The 23,872-nt window shown below is 38.5% G+C and overlaps 1 long non-coding RNA gene across 2 annotated transcripts in view; it reads right to left on the minus strand.

Annotated features, from left to right (window-relative positions):
* LOC309615174 overlaps nt 1-23,872 on the minus strand; it is a 166,875-nt gene that overhangs the window by 9,461 nt on the left and 133,542 nt on the right. Inside the window, exon 3 of one of the 2 annotated variants that reach the window (XR_014236584.1) lies at nt 1,394-9,521. The exons of the other annotated variant lie outside the window; for it this stretch is intronic. This is a non-coding gene — a long non-coding RNA (uncharacterized lncRNA). Of the gene's footprint in view, nt 1-1,393; nt 9,522-23,872 lie in introns of those variants that run through there. 2 annotated transcript variants of the gene reach the window in all.

Genomic DNA, 23,872 nt, shown 5'->3' on the forward strand with positions numbered 1-23,872 from the left:
TGTGAATCGAAGCAAAGTGCTTATATCACTAAACTATAGTCTCACTAATGTACCATTAGTGTATTATTACCTACAAGCTCCACGAGGGAAATAAGGATGTCTGTTTGGGCCAGTGTTGTTTCTCTAAGGTCAAGAACTATTATTATAGCCTCCCATAGCACTGTTCTTTGTAGATCACATCATAGTACCACTTCCACATGGTTTGTGTGCCTATTTAACCAATGTTTAACTCCCTCAGTACATGTTGTGTCTTGAGTCCATGGATTAAATTTTTTTCTTCTCTGTATTTCTGGCTCATAGCAGTATGCTTGCTCCATTGTATGCACACAATGTAATTTGGTGACATGGTACTATCAAAAAAAAAATTAAATTTCAAGACAGAAGACCTATGTTTTAAATCCAGCTTTAACAATAATTATAAGTTCTTGGGCCAGAAAGTATCTCAAGGTTCAGTTTTTTCATCTGTAAAATCACAATAGCAACAGCCAGTCAACAAATATTTTCCAGCACCAATTTCTGTGGATTTCTGTGGCCCAGGTCTTACGTTATGAGCTAGAGACACTGCTTCAAAAAAACAGAACCTACCCTTAGACTCAAGGAACTTATTCTTCCCAAAACCTTCCCTTTTTTGGCAGGTTAGTTGTGAAGACCAAATGAGCTCATCCGTTATTATTCATTTAAAAAAATATTGAATGAGCGCTCACTATGTCCTGGGCATTGTTCTATGAACTGGGGCTATATAGTAAGGAACACAACCAAGTCTCTTTTCTCAGGGGACTTACATTTCAATGGGAGAGGCAAGAAAGCCAGCAAGCAAATAAATAAGTAAACTAGAAAACAAATTGTAGTAGATTAAATATGGCCACAATTCATTGCCACTCCTCCCTTCGAGAGGTGGGATTGCTTTCTCACCCCTTGTGACTTGTTAATATCATACAGCATGAGTTCTGTCGGAGTTTGAGAGCCTTGACCTCAAGGAGCCTCACCCCTTCCATCTCACTCTCTTGGAACAGCGCCCTGAGTCAGCCATAAACCTCCTGGAGGATGGGGGGCCACATGGAGGAGAACTGATCTACCTACCTGACAGCCAGCATCAAATGCCGGACATGTTAGTGAGGCCATCTTCAGTGGACACCCCCAAATCAGTGTAGCTGCTTGAATGAGCACAGGCAAACCAACAAAATCAAGAGAAACAACAAATCTTTGTTGCTCTAAGTCGCTAATTTTGGAGTGGTCTGTTATGTAGCAAGAGTTAACTGCATAACAAAACAGAGTGAGGATCCCTGGGAGTCCCAGGAAAAGTGAGGGAGATTTGCTATTTTATACAGATGGTTAGATGAGTCCCACAAAGAAGAGCTTTCTGGGGGCGGGGGGGAGGGATAAACTGGGAGATGAGGATTGACATATATACACTACTATATATAAAATAGATAACTAACAAGGACCTACTGTATAGCACAGGGAGCTCTACTCAGTACTCTGTAATGGTCTATATGGGAAAAGTATCAAAAACGAGTGGATATATGTATATGTATAACAGATTCACTTTGCTGTACACCTGAAACTAACAAAAACATTGGAAATCAAATATACTCCGATAAATTTTTTTTTTTTTAAAAAGAAGAGCTTTCTGAGCAAAGGGAAAGACAGAGGCGAGAGCTTGGGTACACGAGAGATGAACGGCAAGGATGCCCATGTGTCTGTGATAAAGGGAGAGAGTAATAACGTCAGATTGGTCCAGAGAGTGGGGTCCAGAATGTGAAGGACCCTGCAGACCATTGGAAGGACTTTGACATTTATCTGACTTTTTTGTGTATCTCAGTCTCAAACCTATAGAAAAACCACATGAGGTAAGAAAGACCCAGAGCCAGAATTACCCAATAATTCCCTGTCTTTCATATTATTCTGTAGTGGTGTGACTGTATGTTGGTTATTCAGGGGAGGGTTTTTTTGCATCTCAAATTATCAAATATTTTGTTTTCATTAGCTCCACAGTGCATTTGGCTTAATGTTCCACCCTTGATTTAAAAAGTAAATCAATAAATAAAGCCTTGTAATTGAAGGGCATTTGGCTCATGTGCATGTTTTTCATTTGCACTGAGATAATTCAAGGAGGACTTCTTAATAATCAGTTATAGCCAAAAATTTTTGACTTCTGTATTTTTTTAGGAAAAGAAGTGGTGTCTCTTATTCAAGCAAATGATCTAAAAGTTCTTTCCTTAAACTTGCGTGTGTGACTTTTGTGTGGGCTCTCCATTTTGTGGACAAATAGTCCTGTCCACAAAGGGCAATGTGAAATTAAACAAACCATGTGAATATGTGAAACACCCTTCAGGAAACCTGATAATATAATTCTATCTCTAAGGAATTAGAGGCAGACAAATGGAATCATATAAACATTCTCGGAAGATGAGTAAAGGAGATGTTTCCATTTCCACCCTTGGTGACAATGCCCAAATTAAACTGAAGCTGTGTCAAAATATTCCAGGAAAGCTATGAATAAATATTTCAAGGCCCATTTTTCCCCTGACTTGTATTAAGTACGCTAGCCCTTTAGTGAGGACATTTATTTAACCAAATTTTGACTACCAAGTCAAAATAAGGAGGATTTCAATGAAGTTGTGGTGGATGCTTCCTAATAATAAGCAAGAAATTCAGTTTCTGATTCCAGTTTAAGAGGTTTGATGTTTATCATTTAGGGCAGTGCTAAAACAATTATAATGTTAAAATTAGCTTGTTTATCCTTTGCTAAGTGACCAGACAGCTTCCATGAATGGAATCATCAGACTCTAAACTGAGGTGAACCTCAAGTCTTCAAAACTGAGACACAACTATAGGATGATAAAGCCTGTTGAAGCATCCCCGCCCCCACTCTCCATCCATCATCAACAGAGAGTTATTCCTACAGATTCCTAAATCCTCAATTAACCTAACCATTAAGCCCAAGGTCAACTTGGTATCTAAAATAAATATATTCCTTCTTTTTTAAAAAAATATAAGTTACTTCCAAAAAGATACTTGAAATCAATGACTTCAAGTGACTTGAGCTGGATTCTATTTGACTTGTCAGTAGTTTTTCTAGAATATTTTTAGCTTGATCATTTTTATTACATTAAAAGATAACTATCATTTGAGCATAAACAGGGAATCAAAAATAATTTCTGCTGTTCCTTTATATATTTTCCCCCAGAAGGCACTGTGAGAAGGATATAAATTCTTTAGACTCCAAGTATATCAATCACAGAGGAGAACTTTCCTCTTCCTACTATAATTTCTCTACTCTAGCCATTTATATGAACAGACACAATGACAGCAAAATTGAAGGTCAAAACAATTTTAATGAGAACTTCCTACTTTTAACAAAAGAATATCCGATTTAATGCTAGGGTTTTATTAATTGTTTATATAAATTGGCATAAGCTAATCTCAGCTAACATGTCAATTAATTAATTCTATCAGTCAACACAAGCTAGGCACTGAAAATATACAGAGGAAGATAACATAGTCCTTGGCCTGGTGGAATTATAATCAGATATGTTAAGACACAGGTTAAAAAAAAATGAAATTTTGGAGTCACATGAGAAATGAGAAAGTAAAGGACAGAATTCTGAGGAAGCATTATTTATGAAGAAACTAGTGATAGGGTCATTCTCAGTTGGAGACTTTAAAGAAATTCCTCTGTTTATCCCCACTGTGGCCACTTAACACTGTACAATGGTGAAGAGTCTGGGCTAGAATTCAGAAACCCTGGACAATAGCCTTGGCTGCACTGGGAACTGGCTCTTTGTCCTTGAGAAAAGTGGCTTGCTTTGCTTTACCACCTTTTCAAGTTGCTATGGAGGCCAAGTAAGCAACACAGTTTGAAGGCACAGCTCTTTTTCATTTTTGTTTCACTCCAGTCTCTCACTTCTTATTTTTCTGTGGGTGTGATTTTTGTACTAGTTCTCTCACTGTGGATCAGGGCAAGAGTAGCTGTACTAGATCCCTACCTCCTTCCTTAGATTCCTAGGCTCACAGTTAGCACCCTGCACTTCCTCCATCAGATCTGTTGCCACACGTGACCACTATTGCTTATTCAAATGGTTGTTTTCATTGCTGGACGGTAAGTTCAGTCAAGGAATGAAATCATGTCTATCTTTATCCTTAGTGCCTGTTCCATAGTAGACACCCCAAAAGAATCTGTTGGCTGCCTGGTGGAATGGATAAATGGAATGAATGACAGAAGGTATTTTAAGGGTAATCACTGTTGGATACTGACTGCTCTCTGAGGGAAACCACCTATGCTGTGGCAGGAGACAGCCCCCCATTCTTTTCTGAGGCACTTTAGGTTTAAGTGGCTGATTGGGGCTGGGGAAAGTGTGAAGGTCCAGGAGAGACAGAAACAGTCAATCATTTCTGTGCCAAGTACTGCATTCATAATTATGTGCAACCTTTACAGAAACCCAAGAGCTAGGTATTAGCTCATTTTTATGGATGAGAAAATTCAGGATCTGGGAAGTTAAGTAATTTGCACAAACTCGCATAACAACAATCTACAAGGTTTGACACAAGGGCTGTGCTCTACACTCCCATTTCCCAAACTTCGCAACTATAAGACTCTAGTGGCCATTGTTTAAAAGACAACTGATGCTTAAATGCAGTATCATTTATCCCTTTTCCCGGGCCATAAAGGGGCCATAATGCATGCAATTATGTTGTAGCAGGTGTGGTTGATTTCCTCCCTAAAGCAATTTATATATAATTTTTCTCTCTTATCTCTTTCTCTGTCTAGAATACAGCTAGAATAGCTGACTAATAAAACATTAAAGGCTGTGAGAATCCCTACAGAAATTGAATCTACTTAGCTTTGTTTAACCTGTGATTTCCAAACCGATTAGACTACAGAATTTTTTAAATAATGAATTTACTAATATTTCAGAAGACACTAGTCCCTCCTAGAAACTTTGTTTTCAGATATCCATCAACACAATGCTTGATTAATGACAATGAAATTGTCTTTTAGGTTTGAATATCAAAACCTGAATTGTTTTTGCACAACATTACATACAAAAAACCTCTGCTCATAGCAGGCAATTTTGACCCTGGCCAACACAGAGAGAGCAAAGGTAGATATGCATGACATATAAGGTGTTTATTTTCATTCCTCTTCCCAATTCTATTTATCTGGAGAACAATAGTGGAGAAATTAAGAGGTCAGAGGCAGGAGCAAAACCTCTCCCAGACCCCTTGTCTTCTTACTGAACAAAGATGGGGCCACTGTCTTCCTTCAATCCCCCCACCACCCGTCTTCCCCTTCATGAGGGACTCATCATATTTAAGCAACTTTATGGTCAGTTCCTCAGGCAGACGAGTAGATGTCAGGGGGATGCCAACGGTTGCTATGGAAATGGTCTGTTTATGAGGCTCCTCCCTGGGGGGTGGCTTTCTGAAGTCTGATCCACCAAGTTGGCGGAGCTGTTTTACATGAATCAATAGCCAGAAGCTTAGATCGTTGGCGCCAAGGTAGAATCTCTCCCTTATCTTCTCTCTATTCTGGACTTCTTACCTCGAAAGTGAGATGACACATATTATTACAGTTTGTTTTCCTCTGCGCACCAGCTCAGTCAAATCTATGCTTAACAAGTTTAGCTAATACACTTTTATTTATGATCCACAGCTAAGCAAGTAACTTCCTGCATTATAATTTTCACACACGCCAGTTCACACTCCCAAGCAATACTTCTAGAGCATTCATTCCTGCACTGGAGTGGAGTCATTACAAAGTCTTATGGGTAAGAAAAAGTGGAGTGGGGACTTGGAGGGGGGAAATGTCTCTGTGAGTTTAGTCCCCAGAGTTGAAGGTCCATAACCACAGGAATATCTCAGTTATAAACAGAAGACGGTTGTCATTTTATTTAGCTAACATGAAACCCAAAAATAACTGTAAACAGCTCTTTAATAGTTAAAAAAAAAATGTTTCCAGTACTTCATCCAAAGACATGTTTCCCATCCTGTTCTCTCCCCACACTCATAAGGAAAAAAAATCTATCTCTTATGATCTAGGAATTCCATGTAATTTAAATCCTGATTAAAGCCATCCATCCAATTTTCAGTCATAAACTTAGTGTAAGTCACTTAGCTGCTTCAATGGGTAAAGTGGATTACTTCAATTTGAAATTCAGATGAATAGTTGTTTGCGACCAGGCAAGCTCATCTATATTCATCTATATAATGTAACCCAAACCATTAATTTAAAAGAAAAAATATCTTATAATATAGTTTTTATCACTTTAGATACTCCCTTTATTATCACACTTTAGTTAGTGAGGTGGAGGTGAAGGGAGAAATAATCACTAAACAAAATGACACATTTCTTTATGAACAAGGAATTAGCAAACGTATTTTCAATATTGCTCTTTGCTTTTCTACAGAGCAATGGTGGGAAAGTTATAGTTCCTTTTTATTTTTTGGAATGGAATTTATATGTGATGAATCAGCCTATTACCAAGGTTTCATAGAAGTTTTGGATGGAATGCAGGGAAATTCTGATAGGATATGATTTTTTCACTTACCAGTAGTGTTATTTTATTTTTCTGGCAAACCTAACCTCACTTATATAGAGACCTGCCAAATGCTACTCTTTTATGGGACTTAAGACAGTTACATCAATGCTTCAATGACTCTAACACCCTTGCACCTGTTTCACTGCATTTTTTATTTCTTCCAGTTGTGTTTAAACCACTAACACATATAGCTTGCTTCTTGGGCACTGCTCTGCAAAGAGCCAAATGCATAATCTTTTGAATATCTTCAGTATAATTTTTTAATAATGGGAGATGATTATAACTGGGATATTTTATAGCATTTTTATGATTGATAACACCTCAAGTTCATGAGTTTATCATACCTTATTTTTGATGACTTCTTTATGGAAAATATTTTGCTGAGCTGAGAATATTCAAAGCAAAGCAGAAAAAATAAACCCATCAAATACCCTGTTACTGAAAGGATGATAACAGATGTTTCTCATCCCCAGATAACTCTGGGGAGGCAAACTGAAGGGTTTCCCATGTTTCCCAGATGCTGCGTGATGTGTCTGGGTTCCCAGGATTCATCCAAATGAAGACGCACTGAGATTTGCAAATAGGAATTCCCCAGCGGAGAGACTCAGGGTAGGGAAACAGGGCTAACCAGGGAAAAAGGGTTTGCATCTGGATTCTAAGACATCCATGGGTTGTCCTGTGTTTGAATTTAGGTCACTCTTTCTACATTTCAGAGAGTGCAGTAAAGAAGTCAGAAGAGTTCCATCAGCTGCTTGTAATTTTCTCTTTTCTGTTAAAACTTTAAAAAATTCTTAGAAATAATAGGAAAGGAAGAAAAAATAGCTGAAAGAACAAGGGGTGATATCCAAAGCCAAGGGGCTGAATTACTCAGGCCTCTTTAGTCTTTCTCACCAATATTACATCCCTACCCAATTCCAATAATATCATATCTGTGTACAAGCAGGTTGCAAACAAATACAAAAATGTTGGCTCTTCAACTCTCCATTGTGCTCATATTGTATGATTCTTCCTTGGGTGCATGCCCATATATATATGAAGAGGTAACATTATTGAGTCTTATTCTGTAGCCCTGTGATCTAAATCCTTTGTATGGATTAAATTGTTTAACCCTCACAAGAGCTCTGTGAGGTAGACCCTATTAATTTTTCCATTATACAAATGAGGAATTTAGGCTATAGAGGTTAAGTTACTTAACCATTCATGCTGCTAATGAGAGAAGGCAACAAATTTTGAAACCAAGCAGTTGAATCTCAGAAGCCAGGCTCTGAAGGTCTATGGTGTCCTGCCTGATTTGGGACACCTTCATAGATTATGTTTTCTGTGGAATTGAATCAAAAGAGGAATATATCACTTGTGAATACAAGAAGCCCAAGAACGGCTTTCCCGAGACCTACGCTCTGCCACGAGCAAATTCAGTCGTCTTAGCCAAATAACAGTACTTTTCTGAACCTTGGATTCATCATCTGTAGACTGGCATCAGGAGAGAGGACTAGAAAAATCTTTATGTCTCTTTTCGCTCGCTGATTTCTAAGATTCTTGGATCATGTATTGTGCAACGTGCAGATAACTCCAAATGTTGGAGTTTATGGTTATTCATAAACACCTTTTAATTACCCGTGGAGACCACAGCTGTAATTTACCAATGCAGCAGAGGAATGGCATATGTAAGACTGGTTTTTATTTTTGGTTCAACCTTTTACATCATCTACACAAAATAAAGTAATAGAAAATGAGCATTAAAACCCATTACATCATTTCTCAAGGAAATTTGTCATTGATGTGATCTGAAAAGAACTCTCTCCGAGCATAAGGTTGTCATAGAGATTACATCCTCCAAACATCCACTTCTCAGCCACTGCTGTCAAGAGCCGCAATTCTGGATTTATCTCATTTGAGCGTCTTGGTTGAAATCCAAAGAACCACTGAGAATGATATATCCTCTTGTGAAAGCACTTAGAATTATCTTCTTTGGAATACCTGAGGATCAGGTCTGATCCTCCGTTAATCACAGTACGTCTGATAGATTCAAATTTTTCTATTAAGCTGGCCCCCAAGACCCAGTTGAAGTGGAAAGTGGTTAGAAGAAAAGCACAACACAATAGCACAATGAAATTATGGATAAGGTTATACTGACTCACAGGTAAAATAATTCACAAAACCCATGTATGCAAAAAGAAAAGTTTCTAAACTTAATTCACGAGCCCGCATTTCTGACCCTTAACAGAAAAACTAAAAGTCCTTTTGGGAGAAATTTCTTAGTTCAATCCAGGACTTTTTGTGTAAATTCCGGATTGTTATCTCAGGTTCAATCCAGTTCAAAGCTCTCTCTTGGTCATTCCTTTTCTTCACCTGATCCCAATCCTAAATTCTCAAGAATGGAACAGAAGTGGGAGAGAAGGAAGCCTCTTATGCAAGCAGGGGGCCATCGCTTCATGACTGGCCACACACTGGTATACTGATGGTGGGATTCAGTTTCCACTCTTGTCTGCTTCGTGTTATGGATGATGGTACCCAGTGGTTACTCTGCTTGGCTGCGCTGAGGGACTATTTCAGTTTCCAAGCAGCATTCTCAACATTGTTGATTCTCCTCAGACTTTTTATCTGTGAAACCAGCCAGTAATACTCTCCATGCCTGCTTTGGGAGACCTCGCTTCTCTTGACCATGTGACTTCCAGGGCCTGTGACCCAAGACTTTCTGTCAACTAATTTACACTCATCTCTTTGGCAAGCAGGCACTTCTGAATCTCCTCTGTTCCACTTGTGTGTTGTAGGTTCTGAAGGTGTTCCTGGGTAGACCTTGATACCTTCTTCTCTTTACCCTCTCTCATGTTCCAGAGCCCCAGGACACATCTGCTGGGCTCTCTCTCATCAGACTCCATCAGTCAAGAAAAATCTCCTCCTGTTCTACCCTGTGGATTTTTCCAACTTGAAGGGGATATCATTTAGGTGCTCCTCAATTGCCTTTCCTTATTGGTAAGTCTAGGAAAAATAAAATAGGCATACTCAGCTTACCTCACCCTTTTTCTTTTCCCTGGCGGTAGCCTGCCTACAACAAACAGAGGTTATTGTTTGTTCCCTGTCTGTTCCCAGAGGGGAGGCTGTGGTTTTCCAGAACGTTCTGTATCTGGATGAGGATGCCTGCTGTAATTCTGGACACAGTATTGATGAGTCAATTTTCCCACAGATATTAGTACTTCCTCCCATATCAGCTTTGTCAGTAATAAAGGCAATCTTTTGCTGTCTCATCTGGTTTACTCTTATTTGTTAATTGGTTCAGAACTTGGTCAAAAAAGAGAGTTATTACTGGTTCTAATATCAACAAACATTTTACATATCCTCTTTTCACATGGTTAATGTGTTTCTCTCCAGTTGTGTCCCCTGTCTTCAAATCTGACCAAGAGCGTGAAGACTTGAAGTAAAATTCTGGCCATACCACATGCAAATAGGATAACCCCAGACAGCTGATTAATCTCTGGGCTTTAGTTTCATCATCTCTAAAATGAACATGTTAAGAATTCCTTCACAATGCCCAGAATAGCTAAATCCATGGAGGCAGGAAGTAGATTAGTGGTCCCTGGAACCAGGAGGAAGGGGGGATGCAGAGTGACTTCTAATGGGGATAGGGCTTCTTCATGGGGTGTTGAAAGATTCTGGATTAGATAGTGGTGACTGTTGCACAACTTTGAGAATAGCCTAAAAAAACACTCATTTTTTAAATTGTACACTTTCAACGGCTGGGTTTTGCAGTGAGCAAATTATATCTCAATTTTTTTAAGAGAAAAAAATAATTCCTTCACAAAATTATTAAAGGGATTCATCGCGACCACTGATATGAATGGATCTCACTAGCTACTTCCACCCATAATTGTCAGTTTGGGGCTATGGTAAGAAACCAGATAGCTTTTACATCTCATTGTGAGGACTTAATGAACAAAATGTACCTTGACACTGAACCATTTCTGTTTTTCTAAACCATTTTCAGAAACATGAAAAAGCAGATACCCATGTACCAGTCCTTTTGGCACTCAGACTGCTTCTTTCAAAGATTATTCAGAGCTGGATAGGTTTCTAAGGGCATTCCACTCAGGGGCTTTTGTTTCTTTATTGAGGTATTTCTTCATTTTTAAAAGACTGAGATGTGGATTTATAATGTTCCAGGATTACATGTCTCAGCCAGAAACCAGGGAGAAATAAATTAATAATTTGTCTGAGGAGTCTATCCAAATTCTCGCTGCATTTTGGGAGCCTGAATATTCTTCCTTCTTCTCAGTCTGAAGCAGAGACTGTGAGGATGGAAGAGGCTTTATATGAAAATACAGCTACAGAATTTGGGTCACTGGGGACTAAAATACTATGTGTATGTTCTGAGCAATGCTATGCCCTGATTTACGCTGAGGGGGGTCCATGTCTCTTTCCTAATAGACAAGCACAAATGAATCACTAGGACAGAAAAAAAAAAAGTGGTTAAAGTTTTCTGGATAAAAGGAAGCTTGGAAGAAACAAGGAAAATATGTTGTTGAGAGATTCTGTATAAGAATAACTTCAGATAACTTATCTGATACTGTATTAGCTACCTAACTTCCTAAGGTAAGTTATTCAAATAGTTTCAAGAGTTCTTCAGCAGCCACGCTAGGCTGGGCAATGAATTATATCCAGGCAGCAGCTTAGTTTCTGCTTTAAGGACATATACTCAACTGAATTAGCCTACTCTACATTCATGTTTTATTTTTATACAGTAATCCAAGTTAAGAAATTTAAACAGAAAATTCGAAAATAGAAATAAAAAGCAGTGATCATCTTTATGGCCATCATCCTACTATTGCTCTATGACTACTGTTGATACTTTGTTCCCTTTGCTACTGACTTGATGTACATACACATGCAAATCCACATGAATATTTAGGTATATGTAAATGAACCCCCACATATGCACATAAAGTTACTTCTATAGTTATCAGAGTGGAATTATAAATGCCCTGTCCTGTAACCTGCTTTTTCACTTAACAATATTTCAGACCATTTTAAACATCATTTCATTCAGGCTGATATCATTTTGAATGTGCCGTGATTTATTTGACCAATCTCTAATTAATGGGCATTTAGATTGTTTCTAATTTAAGAGGAAGTAACAGAATTGAACATCCTTTTATACATATATTTGCATAAATACTTGTCTAATTCATTATTTGAGTTAAATTCTTAGAAGTAGAATTAACGGATGGAAGTGAGTGCATATTTTTATAGCAATGTTGCCAAACTGCCCTCCAGAGAGATGTACTAATTAATACTTTTAACAGCAGGATTTGAGAGAAGCCATTTCCCCCAAGTCTTTGCCAAAACTGGATTTTCCCCTTATTTTTAATGCCTCACAGTCTGATATATCTTCTTTAAATATTCTTTAAACAAAATCCAGCAAGTAGCCACTACAATCTAAACTCCTCAATCACAGGGAACCAGCAAAGTGTCCTATAAGAATGGTTTTGGAAGAATTTAAAACTGGGTGAATAAGCAACAAATTTGTCCCCAAATCTCTTGTAGTAGTTATATCTTGTAAGAAATTCTCTTGAGCAAACTTCTCAGCAGGAAATTCTGTTTTAGACTGCAGGGAAATTCTGAATTTTGGTCATCGATCAAAATATTAGTTCTACTTGCTGAAAGAAAGCAAAGCCAATGAGTCTAAATATTTCACATGCTACATGACTACTTCTAGTAAAAGATTTATGTTTTTTTTTTTCAGAATTTCTTTATTGAATTATAGTTGATTTACAATGTTGTGTTAGCTTCTGGTGTACAGCAAAGTGATTCAGATAGATATATATGTACACACACACATATGTATATTCTTTTTCATATTCTTTTCCATTATGACTTATTACAAGATATTGAATATAATTCTCTCTGCTATATAGTTCGTCCTCATTGGTTATCTATTTTATATGTAGTAGTTTGTATCTGCTAATCCCAAACTCTTAATTTATCCCTCCCTCACACGTCTTTCCCCTTTGGTAACAATAAGTTTGTTTTCTTTTTTGATTACCACGTGCAAAATTTGTGATGGGAATTAAATTAGTCATGAATTCATTATATCAGTATTGTGGAAAGGATTTGGAATTAGGAGAACTACATCTGTATATCACTGATTCAAATGATGAAACTGCATTTGACATTCAAGAAATATAAGTAGATTTAAAGTACCATTAAGGAGCTGTAATTGTTAATCCGGGGCCAAGATACTGGCCACATAATTTGGACTCTGATCCACCCATGTATGTAACTGACTCATAGTTATGTGATATGGTTAAAGGAGGAGTGAGACATTTGAAACCTACTTTTCCTGGAAGATGAGTAGGAAAAAAAAAAGTGCAAAAACACCTGGAGATGTCTGTCTCCATTGTCTTAATCTTATGAAAACATGCATCTTGATAGTAAACATTTTAAACATCTGCAACTGTAAATTCTATGCCACAATATTCCAATATCATAAAAGAAGCCTTTTACACATTTTAATCTTTTACCAAACCACTTCGTTGAAATAATATGTTTTTGCTTTCAAATCTGATGCAGCATGCTATAGACTCTTAGGAAGACAGCCATAATAAACTGTCACAGTTAATTATTTTCTACCTCTTTCCATGATGTAAATGATCTAAAAGCACCATAGCAGAAACATACACAGGAGAGGCTGGAGGCAGACACATGCTATGCTGGGAACGCCTGCTGGACCACTTGAGCGGGCAGCTTACAATATGGAAAATAGGGACGTAGTCCCTGCTTGCAAGTCCGTGTGTGAGAACATAAATCATTAGTTTCCATTTGCAAACAGCATAAGGAACCTCCTCTCTGGCTCTCATGGTTTAAAGCAAAACACACCATGGTGATGTAGTGACCTGTCAGCTAAAGTACATTTTTTCATTTATCAAATCATTACTCATAGCAATGGAGAGAGCTTGGACTGTTCGGCCACTTAGGTCATACAGTTCCCCCTCCTGGCTCCTCCCGACTCTTACAAAGCCACCCGCTCCCTCTTCTAACTTGACTGCCCTGTTTTCTGATTGCCAGCTTGGTGGGAACCGGCTAAAGCCTATGAGTTCCCCTGCCCGGTGCATCCTTGTTCATTTGATCTCTGATGACCCTGTCCAACTTGAATGTTAGAAGAATTCTCATGTTCAGAACCATAGTTTCAGTGTAGACAGAATGATCAGAAATAGATCCACTAAGGAAAAATAAATCACCGAAAATCACTGTTGACTTTACTTCGGGGCATTATTTTACCGTGGCTATGAAGGGAGATTCTTCATTTCTGCCCCTTTCTTCAGTAAGATTGATTACAAAAGTGGCCTCAATTGTCCACATTTCCCAGTTGTATCCAAATCCTTTGCAGTGAGATTATGGATCTCCTCCCTTCAATAGGTGGAAGTGGGATGGAATAATGGATACAAGTAAGAGTTTGTAAGTCAAACATTTACTGTAAAAAAAAATTTCAAGTGAGATGAATAAAGCTATAAAAGAGAACAAAATAATGCTAATTGCAGCAACATAGATGGACCTAGAGATTGTCATACTGAGTGAAGTAAATCAGACAGAGAAGGACAAATATCGTACAACATCCCTTATATGTGGAATCTAAAAAAATGGCACAGATGAACTTATTTGCAAAACAGAAATAGAGCCACAGATGTAGGGAATGGTCTTGTGGTTACCGGGGAGAAAGAAGGGGAGGAATGAATTGGGAGGTTGGGATTGACATATACACACTGCTGTATATAAAGTGGATAACTAATAATCACCTACGGTACAGCACAGGGAACTCTGCTCAATACTATTTACAGCATTGAAAATCAACTATACTCCAATAAAAAATAAAAAAAAATAAAGTTATAAAGGAACTGTGATAGGAAGAGAACGGGTGAATTTAAAAGCAGTTTTGACCTTGTCACTCCACTGCTTACAACTTTTCCATAGCTCTCCATTATTTCTGATGGGTTTGGAGGTCGGGGGTGGTGGTTGCTGTGGATTACAGGAGTGACAGAGGAAGAGTTTAGAACAGAAGTCTAGTGAGGAATTGAAATTTAGATTCAACTAAAATTAAATGTTTCCTTCTCTGCAGCAGAAACGTTCCCCCGCAGTAATTCTGTGACATGGTTATGACTTACTGTACAGAACGAACTAATGGGCCAAGTGATTGACTCCTTGTCATCTTGCTAGTTAGTGACTGTGCAGTTACTCGAATTTGGAAACCGGATTCCAAGGGCTTCTTTATTTTTATGACACTAGAGTTGTGTTTGTGTTGTAGTTTTGTTTTTTTTTTAATGGACTTAAAAAAAATTTATTCCAATCAGAATTGTGTTGTAGTTTTAATCAGCTACTCTGTTCTTGTTGAAAGGGTCATTGAGTCATTGAGACAGACCACACGCTGCGAAGCTCGGACAGTAGCAACTAAGAGTCTCAGGCCTGTGCTCTGCCCTCATCCGCTAAGGCCACTCTTTTTAGTGGAGAGAGACAGGGACTAGGATTGAAAACAAAAGCAAACGAAAAACACCGGAGTTTGAGTCCTGCTTCTGTCGCTTACCTCCTACTCGATCTTCTCCCCAAATAATTTCACTGGTAAAATGGAGATAATCCCTTTGTTAGAAAACTCTTGGTGTTGGGCTTCCCTGGTAGCGCAGTGGTTGAGAATCTGCCTGCCAATGCGGGGGACACGGGTTCGAGCCCTGGTCCGGGAAGATCCCACATGCCGCGGAGCAACTGGGCCCGTGAGGCACAACTACTGAACCTGCGCGTCTGGAGCCTGTGCTCCACAACAAGAGAGGCCACGATAGTGAGAGGCCCGCGCACCGCGATGAAGAGTGGCCCCTGCTTGCCGCAACTGGAGAAAGCCCTCGCACAGAAACGAAGACCCAACACAGCCATAAATAAATAAATAAATAAATAAAAATATTGTAACAAATTCAAATAAAGACTTTAAAAACGGTCCACATCACAAAAAAAAATCTTTAAAAAAAAAAAAAAAAAACTCTTGGTGTAGTACAAAAGCCAAATAAGATCACGTAAATTAAACAAGGTAGTAGCTAATAAAGCACTGCATGTAAATTAATTGAATTCCGCCTACTGATTTTCTTTGTCTGCTCTGTACTTTCCCATCCTATGAAGCTTTCTTGAACTCTGTCTCTCTCAGTCCCAGATTTGCCAAGCTCAGGTGGCACCAACCACTCTTTCTTTTCTGCCCTTGCTGTACCCAGTACCTGCTTCAGTCATAACACCGACAATCTTGAAATCAGTTACTTATGGGGGAGTGAACGGAGCCAGTTCATGCCTGTATCCCCAGCACTTAGTGCAAAGCTTGGAAAATAACGGGTATTCAATAAATACTGTAGAACAAATACATGAACGCGTACAATGCAAGGCATACCATTATTATTTTGTATTGCTCTATTGAAGCTTTCAAGGACAGAGCAGATATGGGTTCCTGGAAATTTGATAGTAATTTTAAAATCAGAAAACTATCTTTCACATCCATCGAGTATTTCTAATGCATACAGGTATTATATTTTAAATAGTGTTTAAGTTGCAACATAACCATTTCAAATTTTAGCATGAGAACCTCACTCTTTGTGTGTCTGGGAAGGAAACTTTCAGTGCTGATTAAGCTGAGAGACTTATCCAAAAATAATAAAGCCACCCAAAATGAGTACTTACTTAATCAAACACAGAGGTCAAGCATAATTGCTCTGTAAAATAGTTTAAAATTTGGCTAATGATATTTCCAAACCTTAGCTGATTTCTTTTTTTAAACAGGTGATATTTGAAGATTGAGATTAGAGGCTGTGAAAGAAAGTATTTCAATCATTTGAGGAATAAAAAGAGCAATCTTGATAAAACAGATGACAAATGTAAACTTCCCCGGTTCTTTAGTGCAGTAAACAAACTCAGTGTGCAGAATTCAGTGGTTCAGGACATCAACTGTAGCAAATTCCGTAAGTGTTATGATTGATAAAAATAAGAAGCTGCAACAGAGTTGCCACTCATGGGTAAAATCTGTCAACTTTCCAAGCGTGGCTGCTGGAAAACAGCCCAGGGCAGCAGCAGCCTCTGGCAACTCTTACACTCCAGCTGGGGCCGCAGCTTCAGAAGCTCGCACAGTAATTACAAATTATGATTGTGTTTTCCCCTAGAACATACTCCTGAGATACACACCTTAGGCAACTCTATCTGAGGTCCCATTGATAGTCATCTCCTTCCCACCCTTGGGAGTCCAGGAGATGCTGGACCACCGGCAGCCTCCTGCAGTGAGTGAATCTTGTTACCTCATTGGAGAGAGAACGAGAGGTTCCTTTGGTGCCTCAAATCTCTCCTGGCTGCTGGCTGAAAGGGGTTAGTGGGCGCTAGGAAACACAGGACTGACTCGTCCTGATTTTGCCTCCTTTCAGAAAGGGAGACAGCTTGCCTAGAGATAAGTGCTCAGGACTATGCAGGCAGCCAGATTTGTGTTCAAATCTCAGCTCTGCTATCCCTAGCCGGGCAAACTTCACTTAACCATTTTAAGGGTTCATGTCCTCATGTATAAAATAAGGAGCACAGATTCTGACCACTTAGAGATACCATGAGACTTAAGTGTGGTATTATTCTATGTAAACCTCTCAGCTCAGTGTCTAACATACAGAAATTGCACAGTGAAAGGGCAGAAGATGTGAGGGAGAAAAGGAAATTTAGTGAACGAGAAGGATTTATGTCCCGGGCATGGGACATTCCCATGGTAAACTTTGTCAGCCACAACCAACATGCTGATGACGGATGCCACCTTGCGCTTCCTTAAACATAATTAAGGCAGGTTTGTTCCTCCCAAAACTGCAAGAATATATCTTAGGGGAGACAGTAAAGGGATGATATGAGAGAAAAAAATTACAGGACTGGAAATCAAGAAATCTGATTCTAGGGCTTCCCTGGTGGCGCAGTGGTTGAGAATCTGCCTGCCAATGCAGGGGACATGGGTTCGAGCCCTGGTCTGGGAAGATCCCACATGCCACGGAGCAACTAGGCCCGTGAGCCACAACTACTGAGCCTGCGCGTCTGGAGCCTGTGCTCCACAACAAGAGAGGCCGCGATAATGAGAGGCCCGCGCACCGCGATGAAGAGTGGCCCCCGCTTGCCACAACTAGAGAAAGCCCTCGCACAGAAACGAAGACCCAACACAGCCAAAAATAAATAAATAAATAAATAAATATTTTTTTTTAAAAAAAAGAAGAAATCTGATTCTAATCAGGATTGGACCATGAAACCTTCTGTGAACATGGATAAGTTTCTTCATTTCTGGGCTTAGATTTCCACTTCTGTCAAATGAAGAGTTTGGCGTAGTCGATGGGGTTTTCAGCTTGTATTGCTCAGAGCCCTAGGATTGCTGATGCCCTGTGAGAGGACGGGGAGCAAGGCAACACAACCGGTGGAACCTTGCACTTTCATACACAGATCAGGAAAAAGTAGCTTTGCTTTGATTTCTTATAAGCATTGGTGATTCCCATAGTGTTTCTTTTCTTTTCTTTTTTCGGCCACACCATGTGGCTTGCAGGATCTTAGTTTCCCCAACCAGGGGGTTGAACCCTCAGCAGTGAAAGCATCAAGTCCTAATGACTGGACAGCCAGGGAGTTCCCCATAATGTTTCTTTAAATATTGAGTCCTATTCCTTAAACAGTGTTTGAATAGCACCGAACTAGATAATCACTGTAAGAGGAATCTTTAATTTGAACCAATTATGTAATTTGTGCGGCCCGGTTCAAAAGCAAAATGTGGAACCCCTTGTTCCAAAGGCAGTACAAAAGTTTTTTTCATTCCTTAGGCTTGCTCTCTCTTTCTGTCATGGTGGCTTTAATTTTTTATTTAATCTTATGCTCCCTTGGGCACAGGGATATTCAAGGGTGAGTCAGACCCTCACAGGCACTCAGGGCCCCATCCCACTACTCAACACGCAGAGTATGTGCACATCACCCCAACCCTCCCTGTATCCACGCCAAGCCCCCATGGCAGGGGATGGGGGAAGGTTGTGAAGGGTGACAGTGGTTGCTGGGTGGAGGAGAGGGGCAGGTGGTTAAGAGGAGGCAGGGAGGCAGGATGGAGGGTTTGCTGAGGCCACAAGCCCCTGGTTCATGCTCACTGTCCCATCAAACTTTACCTACAAAAACCGCATCCAAAGATAAAATTGTCACGCATTTCAAGATGGTGTCCACAAAGCATTAAGCCTCAAGGACGAGCTTCCTTCTAAGTGTGGGTTCCTGTGCAAATGCACTGGTCACATGCCTATGAAAGTGACTCTGGCTTTAATAATAGTTGAATATGAAAATTAAATCTCAAAACAATTATTCTAATCTAGTGATTTGAGTCCATTTTTGCAAGAGACTAGACTACAGACACAGATATAGAGAGTATCAGTTGAATATTATCAGTTGTGAAGAGGGAAAAACGAAATGAAACTTGTTTTCAATTCAAAACAAGTAACTATTAACATAAGAACAACTACTATTGTTTGGGAAACTACTTAAGGTATTCATTAAGATTAATATGACCCCAAACATTCACACTTTGAATTCTGTAATTCTTCCTGGTTATCTCTACAAAAAATGTTATCTTTTTTCAAAATTTTCTCAGCTAACCACCTACATAATGTTTTCCTGTTCTCTCTAGGTTTTTGCTAGCTGGCTGCCTTACTACCATTCTGTTCTCTTTCTTCATTCTTCTCCCTGGACTAAACAATCTGAAACTTGGGTTCTCTCACTGTGCCCTGACCCATCCTTCCCCAGGAACACACATCAATATAACTTTCCTTTGATCTATTGTTCAGTGCCCCCTCATTAATCTCCTGGTTGATAGGCCTACCATTAGAGTCCCATTTGCCAATGTATACATTTACCTTGAACACTCAAGGAAGAAGGAAACCCCATATGCCCAAAATACAAATACAGATACAATTGCAAAGAAGGTTATTTCTCCAAACAGGTCTTGGTCCAACCAATGCACATGCAACAGCTCATAGGTAAGTACTAGTTATCTGCAAATAGGCTTATCAACCCTGTCCAAATGGGAATAGACATTTAAAGCTATTCAAAACTAGGAGACTTATTGGCTCTGACTTTAGATACATGGGATAAACAAACATTGCTCAAACCAGTTCCAACTCAATCCCAGCCTCAAGATTAAAGCCTAAATTGCTCACGTGTCCCTCTGTCTGAATCACTAACAGGCTTCTGTCAAAGTACACGCATATTTGAGTTGTTTTTGAAGGGTACTTTATATACTTTCATAATGGACCAGCATCATTTAGCCCAATTGCAGACAGATCTATTTGTTGGTAAATCGGCTGGTTTCTACATATAGACTCATGTACATGCACATAGTGTTGAAAAATTGAATGCAGTTCTTCTTTTGTCTTTTGTTTGCATATATTACATGAATTTCATTTTAAAATTTTAAATAAGGCAATGTAGATATTAATAGAGCTTCATTCTATGGGCATAATTTGAAAAAAGTGTGACCATTTATGTAATTTAAAATTGGTGGACCAAGTGATTAAGGTAAATATGCAGGGAAAATGACCATCCTTTATCAGGATTTGTTTTGTATTACTCTGAATTTTGGATATCACAATGTTTTCAGAAATACATCCCATTCATAATATGTGATGGCTCTGTGTGTGTGTGTGTGTATGTTTTAAAAAGAGCCTTTATTTACTATTGAAAAGCAAAATGAGAATTCCAATAAATATTTTTCACAGCACTTACTAAGCTCTTCACTGGATAGGAAAGAAAATAAAAATGAATGAGATTATGTACATGTAGCCAAAGATTCTAATAGGAATTTTCTTTTATTCCATAATAGTAATCAGGATATATTTTCATGAGAAAATACATGCTTAGTTTCCAAAACCTGAAGGTTAGCAATACCTGAACACTTGCCAAATTATGAAAAGTTAGAGGCTCTTCTCTGGTATTAAGCATCAACACTTAACAATGCCATCGGGATGTCTTCATGTGTGGGAAACATGAAGATGAGTGAAAGACTAAAGACCTTGTGAAACTCAAGCACTTTTTGCCTCCACCTAGATCAATTAGTCTGCAAAGCATTTAAGAAGATGCAAGTCTTGTGAGAAGACAGATGTAATTTTACTCTTCACCTTGAGTTTTTTACCTGTGTATGGATGGCTGAATATGTCATACTTTATATACTGCTACATCTCACACACAATTAAACAAGGAAATTGGTTTCTGCTGTGTTTAAAAGGAGATCTGTGGCTGACTAGCCCTGATTCATCAGTAGAATCTCCAAGCTGTCTATACTCTGTTTTTCCTACACGGGATGAGCATAGATTCCTCTATATTAGAATCTTAGTTTTGTTTTGTTTTGTTTTTTTAACATCTTTATTGGAGTATAATTGCTTTACAATGGTGTGTTAGTTTCTGCTTTATAACAAAGTGAATCAGCTATACATATACATATATCCCCATATATACAATGGAATATTAGCTATAGAATCTTAGATTTAAAGATTAAAAACTGGCAAGACTACTTTGATACCTACAAGGCAAAATGATGCAGTGATTCTGTGCGTGGACTTTGGTATTGCATGTTTTGTGTTCAGCCCTGATTCTGTCACTTATAGCTGTGTGGCAATGAGAATCACTTACTTCTCTGTGCTTCAGTCTCGTCATCTATGCAACGGTGATAATAATAGTACTACCTCACAGGGATCTTCTTTGTGTTAAGAGGACAGGGCTTGGCAAATAGTAAGCCTATAGCCAGTAGTAACTGTCATAATTAATGTTGGTTAACTTTTTATTTTCCTTTTTATTTGATGTTAACTGACTGAGCACACGGCAACTCTCAAAAGGAATAAAGCCACTACAGTTGCTTGTCTATTGTTTATATACTAGTTCTTAATTCTGAGAATAATCTTGAGGTGCAAATTCGTACAAGCTCCCTTCTTTTGCTTCTAAACAATTTCTCCAATTGGCAGCATGTGTGAAGAAGAATTTAATAAATATTTTATAAAGGATAGGGGTGCGGCCCTTCAGAATTGTGTTTCTAATTGCAGGTGCAGAAGTACAAACCATAACTTTTGTGTGGATTTCATGAAAATTGAGAGTTGATATTTAAAACAACGAATATATTATATTAGAAAAAAATATTTTCCCCTTATTATCCTATAGAGTACTGCATTTACTGTTTTATTGTCACCTCTTATTTCCTTAATATTTTCTGTATATTATAGGGGTTGGAGAAATATATTTTGCAAGTGTTTGAATCTAGTTAGTTGGCCATCAAAATTAGGTTCATCTTTGAGACTACGAACCTTGAACTAAAAGAAATAACTCACCCAGAGTTGCACAACTGATGATAAACTTGAATGCACTTTGTATCAGTCAGGATTTAGTTGCAAGAGACAGGAAATACTATTTTAAGCAGAAAAAAACTTTAATGATAGCAACTAAAATTTTTATTGAGTACTCCCTGTGTACTAGACTCTGCTCTATGTTATGTATATGTGGGATTTAGTCCTCACAACAGTCCTAGCAGTAAGTGATTTCCTTACTTTACAGATGAAAAGCCTGAGGTTCAGAGAATTGCTGAAAGTAACACGCTACTGATTAGCTGAGCCAGGATTTCAACCCAAATAACCTGGTCTCAGTGCGTATGTACCTAATTACTACGCTCTCCTGCCTTTAAGTACAGAGAACAAGGTACTTAAGGGCACTTTCCAAATTCCTGACAGGACTGGAAAAGCTGTGACTCCAGGATTGACTTCCAGGACAACACTGCAGAACTGACCTATGAAGGAGATGGTTAGCTCTAGCACGGACACGAGCTGGAGCATTGGAAATAATGCCTGCCTTCAGAATAATAATGTTCCATGTCAAGAGACAAGTGACCACCTCTCAAATTATTGTCTCCAGAGCTTTGCTCTGTCTACTATGTTGCACAAGCAAAACGGGTGTCTCAGATCCTGCTGCCTTTCTCCATACTTCCATTTGGAATTCAGTTTCACTGCCAACAACTGCACCCAATTGGCAGAACTGAAATCACATCTGGAGCATCTCACAGTTTTGCAGCCTGTGAGCCTGGAAAAAAACACCCGAAGAAGGGTGGAAAAGATGTCAAGAAAGCCAATTTAAAGTATCATGCAAACACTTTAATAGAATTTCTCCTTTGCTTCAGCATTTTCTCACTGTTCATATGAAGTATTATTTCTAGTAAAATAATGTGGATGCTTATAAAATAGAAAGAGGAAAACTTTATTAGAGATTAAAATAAAATGTTTTGTTTCCTGTTTCCTTTCCCTTCACATTTCAGTGGCAGATAACAGATAAAGGTTCTTCAGTCTTGCAGAAGGACATAGAAGCTGTGATAGTCGCAAAATAACAGCTTGGTTTTCTGCCTTTTTGAAGCTGTTTTGACATATCAATATCAACAATTTCTAGATGTAGGAATTCTGCAAATGAGCTAAACAAAGAGGAAGGTGAGAGAGTGTTGGATGATTTAAAAATCAGACATTACCAAAGCCCTTCAAATGTATTCTTGTCAAATGAAAAGCAATGTGTTTCTGCTCTAAATCTATAGCTCTCAAAATGTGGTGTGCATTACTCCATTCTAGAAAGCTTTTAAAAATGCAGATCACTTGGCCTTACTGAAGATTTAATGAATTAGAATCTCCAAAACTTAGGGCCCAAGAATCTGCATTTAAATCACCTCAAATCTTTAATATAATACTTTCTCTGCCTGGGCACCAGTTCATCAGCTACTCCTCTGCTAAAAGCAATAGTTCATATTTTCAGGGAAGGAAATATCTGGTGGTGGTAGTGGGGAGAAGAATATCACACAAATATACTTATTTTTTCTCTTAAAATGGATGTAAGAGTAAATATGGTAAATAAAAATAGAATGTGGAAAAGTGGGAAGTAAGCTTATCTAGTAATTAAACGTTATTTAGGTTTTGTAACTTTAATCAAAAAGAGCATTTTCAAACAATGTGTTTTTTTTTTTTAACATCCTTATTGGAGTATAATTGCTTTACAATGGTGTGTTAGCTTCTGCTTTATAACAAAGTGAATCAGTTATACATATACATATGTTCCCATATCTCTTCCCTCTTGCATCTCCCTCAAACAATGCATTTAAGCTTGCCTTTTCTCCTAACCTCAGGATAAAGGCATCTCCTATATAGGGAAGAAAAAAAGACCCTTTTCTAGATTCCCTCTTCTGCACATGTTCCTTTCAACATGCTATTTTTACTTGACTTTATTCTCACCCTCAAGGAGCCATGTGTTGGATTCTGAGTTCTGAATGGCAA

Source organism: Balaenoptera borealis (assembly GCF_965194805.1).
Source record: "Balaenoptera borealis genome assembly, chromosome: 17".
In the NCBI taxonomy this organism is placed as follows: domain Eukaryota; kingdom Metazoa; phylum Chordata; class Mammalia; order Artiodactyla; family Balaenopteridae; genus Balaenoptera; species Balaenoptera borealis.